The sequence below is a fragment of the Chinchilla lanigera genome, unplaced genomic scaffold (genome assembly GCF_000276665.1).
Source record: "Chinchilla lanigera isolate Chin_1 unplaced genomic scaffold, ChiLan1.0 scaffold00028, whole genome shotgun sequence".
Lineage (NCBI taxonomy): Eukaryota > Metazoa > Chordata > Mammalia > Rodentia > Chinchillidae > Chinchilla > Chinchilla lanigera.
Genome location: NW_004955429.1, coordinates 22,955,211 through 22,962,179, shown reverse-complemented (window position 1 = coordinate 22,962,179; position 6,969 = coordinate 22,955,211). Strand labels below are relative to the sequence as shown.

Sequence of the window (6,969 nt, the reverse complement as noted above, 5' to 3'; positions counted from 1 at the left end):
GGTACCAGAGAAAAAAACCAAAAAAAAAAAAAAAAAAAAAAAATCTCTCTTTCTCTCTGTTTCTCTGTCTCTCTCTGTCTCCCTCTTTGTCACTCTCTGGGTGTCTCTCCATCTCTCTGTGTGTCTCTCTGTTTTGGTGTTTTTGATACCAGGGAAACAGCTGAGTCTGGACACCAAAGAATCGATCTAGGAGAAAACATACCATTTCCATTGTGTGTTCTAACTCTTCTTGTCCCTGGGGATTTGCATTAATGAAAATGGACAGACCAGATCGGCCAGATTAAATGACTGGGCCAGCATCAGAGGGAAAGGGTGCTAACTCATATAGGGTATCTACTGTGACTCACCACACCTAGATCTTTTCCATACGTGTCCTTGTAATTCCTCCAACTCAATGAAGAAGAAGACACTTTCCGTCCTCACTTTATTGGTGAGTAAATCAAGTGTTTTAATACTTGCCAAAGGATAAAAGGGGATGATCTGGAATTAAACTCAATGTTGAGTTGACTTTAAAATCTATGCTCTTCATTGTGTGCACTTATGCAGCTACTGCAGACTAATTGCCTGTAGAAGGATAATAGAACGTATTAAGAAGAAGCAGGCATAGATACAGGCAGCCTCTATTCACATCCTGGCTCTGTGAGAGACTAGGTGTGTGGCAGTGAACTAATGATTGTGCTTAACTTCTGTGACTCATTTTCTTCCACTGTAAAATGGGATAATATTAGAACTTACCTTACAAAATTATTGCAAGGTATAAATAACTTATATGGAAGATATTTTAAATAATGTCTGCATGGATGAAGCATTCAATACACAACAATTATTTCTAAAAATCCTATGTTAGAGGAGAGATATTGTAGATGACTCAGTAGACTGGTTTTGGAAAACTTTTTGAGACCATCTGTTTTTTAAGACAATCTTATTTTTAATATGATTGGTTACCATATATGTTTATTAATAAGAAAATGCATACACTTTAAAGAATTTACAAAGAATACGTGTGGGAAAAGCTCTTAGTAGTAACCCTAGGGCAGATTTCTAGAAGGTAGCAGCCCTGCAGTGGTAAGGACTGATGGAAATGGTAGTGTAGGGATTTAGCCTTTTAGAGAAGAGAATTTTTGATTGATTTATTTATGACATTGATTATGACGTGCCCAGGTGAATAATTCTGAAGCCCTTTAGTGGCTGTAATCTCCATACATCTTGTTTGCATACACCTGAAGATTTCTCTGCCTGTTGTCTTGCTTGCCTAGGTGAGGAGAAGTAAAGAAGAAAGCTAATTTGGGGAAAAGAAGACAAGTGCCTAAAAGTCGAAAGCAAGTTTTTTCAGAAGGCCTGGGCCACAGAGCAAAGAAGGCTGTGTTGTCTCCTTCCCACCTCCCCACTGGCTTTGCTGTCCTTGGCATGAATGAGAAGTAAGACAAGTGCTGTGGGTGGCGAACACTGGGTCTCACACATGGATACGCATGGGTATGGGCAGAGGTCATGCAACTTGGAGTCCCAGCTCAGCTCCTTGCTCTCTGCGGCGTCCAGGCAAGTTTACTTTAACTTTCTAGGCTTCCCTCTATCAGGGCAGGAACACGCACAGTTCTTTCCATTTCTCACATCCTATAACTATTCTGTGACTCTTTTGCTCCTTGGGCCTGGAATTAATCTGGCAAATCCAAGAAAGCATCTGGTTCTACAAAGATATGTGGACAACAGCCTGAGAGCCAACAGCCACCCATCATCACTCTTAATCCCTTCTGTCAGGTCCAGGTGGCGTGTGCTCCCCCAGGACAGTCTGTCCCTCTTAGCCGGCTCAAGAGCAGCACTGCCTTGGAAGATGCAGGAGACAGATGTTTTCACCTTGACCTTATTGCTCTCTTCCTGCATATCTTCATTATTCCTACCCCTTATAACCAGGACTCTGCTCCATTTTCCCATCCACAAGATATAGAATCAAAGACAAAAAAGAGGAGGACCCTCAGGCAAAGCCTCTTCACGGTGATTTACTACATTACACAATAGTTTCCCAAGTCCCTGCAACCCAAAGTCAGGAAAACTGGCCGAGTCCTTCATAAGAACATAAAATATTAAGAAAAATGCAATCCCAAAGGTAGGCAGGGAGGATAAAAAGAACTTTCCATTTTCAATTCTAAATGTCAAATAGCCATTCTAGTTTTTATTGTAGGGAAAATAATCATTATTTGTTGAAATTATGCTGCAAATAACAGTATGCTAAGGCTTTTTAGGAGAAATTATTTGGGGTAATGTGTTTAACTCACTGCACTTAGAATTCACTCTAGGACAACTATTTTGAGTACAATGAGGTACCATTTTAATAATTCTATGTAATATTGTAGTGATGGATAGCTACTTTAGATTTGCATGCCAGCTATGTAAATGTCCATAAGTGATTTTTCATTATCCTAAATGATGAGTAGTTTAGTATATTAATCCAAGTGCAATGTGGGCATAACATTTATAGTTTATTAAACTAAAAGGGTGCTAATCAATTATTATATTTAAAACAAAACCTATGGGGAAAGAAATTGATTTACTAAGTTAAAAATTTATTTTTAAGAGTTGGAAAATAAGCAAATTGGTAGTAAGGATACACAGAAATTGTTGCTGATGATTAGTTTGATCTCAGTAAATAAATGTACCCTTATTGCTGAGGGGTCTGATGGGATGTCTTTGTAGGAGTTCCCAGGACATGGACTGGCAATTGTTTAGTTTTGCTGGTGTAAAGAGGATAATAGTGTTTTGTCTATTGTGAAACCTTATATTAGACAGCTTTCTGTTGCTATAAAGAGATGCCTGAGACGATCAACTTATAAAAAGAAAAGGTTGGTTTTGATTCCTAGTTTTTGTGGTTTCGTTCCCACTGCTTTGGTCCTGTGACAAGTCATTACATCATGGCGGAGTGCATGGATGAGCAGAGCTACTCGCTTCATGAGCCAGGAGCAGAGAAGAGGAGGAAACCAGGGTCCCACACCTCCCTTCACACAGGTACCTCCATGACCGGAAGACTTCTCCCTAGGCCAGCGGTGGCGAACCTGTGGCACGCATGCCACAGCAGGGTGCTTGTATCATGGAATGCTGTAAAAGGTTCGCCAGCGCTGCCCTAGGTTCACCACCTCCTAGTACTTCCAGCCTGGGGGCCAAGCCTTTAACACACCAGCCTTTGAGGGGCATTTAAGATCCAAACTATAAAAGTCCTAAAACTCAGTTCATATATTGACATCTAGACTCTACAATAACTTCTTTGGTTTTTTGAAAAAGAAAAGCTCTTCACCAGAGCTTTAATATCAGAGGGAAAGACATCAAAGCAGACATAGTTCAGCCATGAGCACAGCTTTTAAAAAATCATATCTGGACAACAACATGAAATTCTTGATTTTTACATTGTAAAAAATCTGGCCCAGGAATTTGTGTTAATTGCTGTGACTAAACGACAAGTTATATAACATCTTAAAGTAATTATATTTTCCTGCACAGATAATTTTTCTGAGGAATGTGGGCTAGATTTATGAACTGTTTACCAGGTTTGTCATCAAGGAATAAAGTTTGTTTCATCGGGATAATCAATCTATAATTTTAATTTTATTGGTTAATATATTAAACATATTTTCCAATTAATTTTAATAGCTATGTTTTATTTAACTTTGAAGTTGATAATATTTCTTGAAAATAAAAACGTACACATTTGGATGTCAAATTATTTATATGATTAATTTATAATTAATCTTTAATTATATTTTATGATTGTATAATATTTACAAAAATAAAACAAATAGAACATTATTAAATCATTTCTATTTTTAAATTTTTATTTGTGGTATGGGGAACTGAACCCAGGGGTGCCCTACCACTGAGCGACATCACCAGGCCTTTCTACTTGTTATTATGAGAGAGGGTCTTGCCAAGTTACTCAGACTGGTCTCGAACTTGTGCTCCTCCCTCTTCACCCTCCCAAGTAGGTGAGAGTATGGGTGTGCAACATCATGGCCAGTAGGTGCTATCTTTTGTAGTCATTCCATTTTTTGCACATTTTACATTATCAGCTTTAATTTTAGGCATGTTATGTTACATCAACATGAAACCTAGTAGAATATATTTTCAAACGATGCCATTTAAAAATAAAAGTTTTATGAGATTTTAAGATTTAAAATATTTTTAACAAAAATGGGCACAGTGGTGCACAGCTATAATCCCAGCTACCCAGGTGACTGAGGCATGAGGATCATTTGAACCCAGGAGCTGAAGGCAAACCTGGGCAATACAGCAAGACCTTGCCTCTAAAACAAAATAAAGACAAATAAAAACTATTTCTTTCAAGGTTAACATTACATATATATGGAATTCATTTATTTATTCAATATTGATTCCAGTAAACAGTCACTTACTCAACACAAACCACTGAGCTAAGTCATGGCGAGGTTACAGAGATAACTAAAATACAGTCCTTTCTTTATGGGAAATATGCCTCTGAGGTTAATTACTCTTATGATATTACATGGAGATCCAAAATGCAGTGGCTGAAATTACATGTATACCTATTTCCCATGTAGCAGTCCTTAGTGAGCATATCCAAGTATGTCAGGTACTCTGCCACTCCAAACATGTGGCTTCCAGAACTGCAGCCATTATGTTTCCCGCTCAGCTGGAAGAAGACATTCAGCACAAGAAACATGCCATTAAAGAGGTGACCTGGAAATATCATATATCTAGCCCCTTATTAGAGTATATGTAGTCCCACAGGCACACCTGGGGATTGTAGTCTCTTACTGGGCAGCCAGTACCTAGCAGAATGTAGGAGATTCTGTTACAAAAAAGAAGAGAAATCCAGCAATTGAAGAGATAAAGATGCTGACACAACAGCATGGGTGAATGTCAGAAACATTATGTTAAGCAAAATAAGTCAACCGCTAAGGTCACACAGTGTGGGTTCCTCATATATGAAGCTGTGGGAAAGGTAAAGCTGTAGTGCAGCAGGTCAGTGGTCGCCTAGGGCTGGAGTCCTTAGAGTTGATCAACTGAAAGGGGCTCATGGGAACTTCCTGGGGCTGATGAAAATGTTCTAGATATTTATTGTGGTTACACGACTAAATATGATTACCCAAACCCACCAAGTTACACCCTGGGACTGGGGAGTGAGTTCTTGTTGTTGGAGCTACCATTGTTGTTACTGTCTTAGGTTCACAGAATTTCCAGGAAGTTTAAAAAATATCACAGGTTGGAGTCCTGAACCAAAAATACTAACACTGTTTTATTTCATTTCAGTGACTTTCATATTGAAAAAAAATTGGCAAGCACATATACTAAGATAATTTATGATTATTACACAAACAACTTTGAACCTCAGTGGTTTAACTGAGCAGTAAACATTTAAAAACAGATTGCTCTGTGATTCATGTCATAGCCCCTCTGAGGGGTTGGTTGGGTTGCTTCCTTTAGCAGATCTAGAAATCTAGCTTCTTTATTCTAGTGGCTGGGCTGCCTTCTGGGCTCTTGAGGTCTTTGAAGATTTTAGAATCATTTGCTACATCCTCAGCAACCAGCCAATCAAAGAGGAGGGTAGAGGGAACAAAGGATCTCTCATGAGTTTTGGGGGGCCAGGCCTAGAAATGATACATACACTGCTACAATAATTTCCCATTATCGTCAGTGGGGAGACCAGTCCAGTTCCAGGGGGCGCATGAAACTATGGATAATACCAAACCCTATATATTCCCTATGCTTTTCTTATACATATATGATAAAGTTTAACTTACAAATTAGGCATAGTAAGAGATTAATAATAATAAAATAGAATGGTTATAACAAAATAGTATATAATAAAAGGTATGTAAATGTGTTCTCTACATCAAGACACATGTTAATGTTTTCCAGACCTTGATTGACCGTGAGTAGCCAAAATCGCAGAAGGTGACACAATGTGTGAGGGAGTGACTGCTCCGCACACGTGCCAGCAGGCAGAGTGGGTCACATGAGCACACCTGGAGGGAGCCCTGCAGATGCTGTCTTCGTGTGCACCCAGAGTGAAAGGGGAGTGGCAAGTGACCGTGTAGCGCTGTGCCCCTGTAGTACAAAAACTACTAAAAAATAAAACTCTTCTCAGTTTTAGCCTGGAAACAACTGTTAAGAATTATATTCATCTTCTTTTAATCGCTGCATTTTACTGTATACAGTATAATTTTGTAAACTTCCTTTTCACTAAATATTCCTATGCATTTTACTGTTAACAAGTTGTAGTCCTATTTGTGCAACATACTAGTTGAGTAAATTTGGGAAAGTTTCTGGGCCTCAGGTTGGTGTATTTGTTGATCATTTGTAAAATGATGGCATAAATGATACCTCCTAAATGGCTCTTATGAAGATTAAACATTATTATTCATGTAGACTCCAAATTATAGAGCATAACCAGCAGGCACCTTGGGCCTTCTGCCTAGCAGTCTATGTGAAGAGCATGCTGACTTAATCACGGCAGTTTCAAAATGTTTTAAAATTTAGGCTAGTTCTTTATCAGTATTCTTTTTGTTGTGATTTTAAAAGACTACTTTCAGAGAAGTTTTAGTTTCATAGGAACACTGAGAAGTATATTTTCCAGATCCCCTGACCCCATATGCACAGCCTCCCCCATTATCACCAGCTCCCACCGGAATGATACGTTCGTAACTACTGATGAACCTACACAGACCCAACAGTCTTTTTTTATCCAATCTTTTTTTACTAAAAGAATTAAACACTACTTGTGATTGGCTCATTCTTCCAGGTAAACTGAAGATAAATTTTTCCCACGAAAATGTCTTAGCCTGATTTCTCCAGGAAGTAGAGGCCATGGCAAAGGACTTAAACTTGGCTGAGTGTGTAGCCCCAAGGGGCGTGAAGTAGGGCAGGAGGATGAACCATACAAGAAGGCACTGTCTTAATGGCCAAGGCTCTGCCCAGCTGGTGGGCCAGTCCTGCAAGACTGTTCTG

At 38.9% G+C, this 6,969-nt stretch overlaps 1 long non-coding RNA gene across 3 annotated transcripts in view; it reads left to right on the top strand.

Annotated features, from left to right (window-relative positions):
* The window catches only part of LOC102027437, a 51,030-nt gene that overhangs the window by 37,413 nt on the left and 6,648 nt on the right, over positions 1-6,969 (top strand). For 2 of the 3 annotated variants that reach the window (XR_261394.2, XR_001234506.1), the window contains one exon: positions 1,257-2,997. This is a non-coding gene — a long non-coding RNA (uncharacterized LOC102027437). Of the gene's footprint in view, positions 1-1,256; positions 2,998-5,880; positions 6,235-6,969 lie in introns of those variants that run through there. The other variant, XR_001234507.1, reaches the window with a different exon arrangement.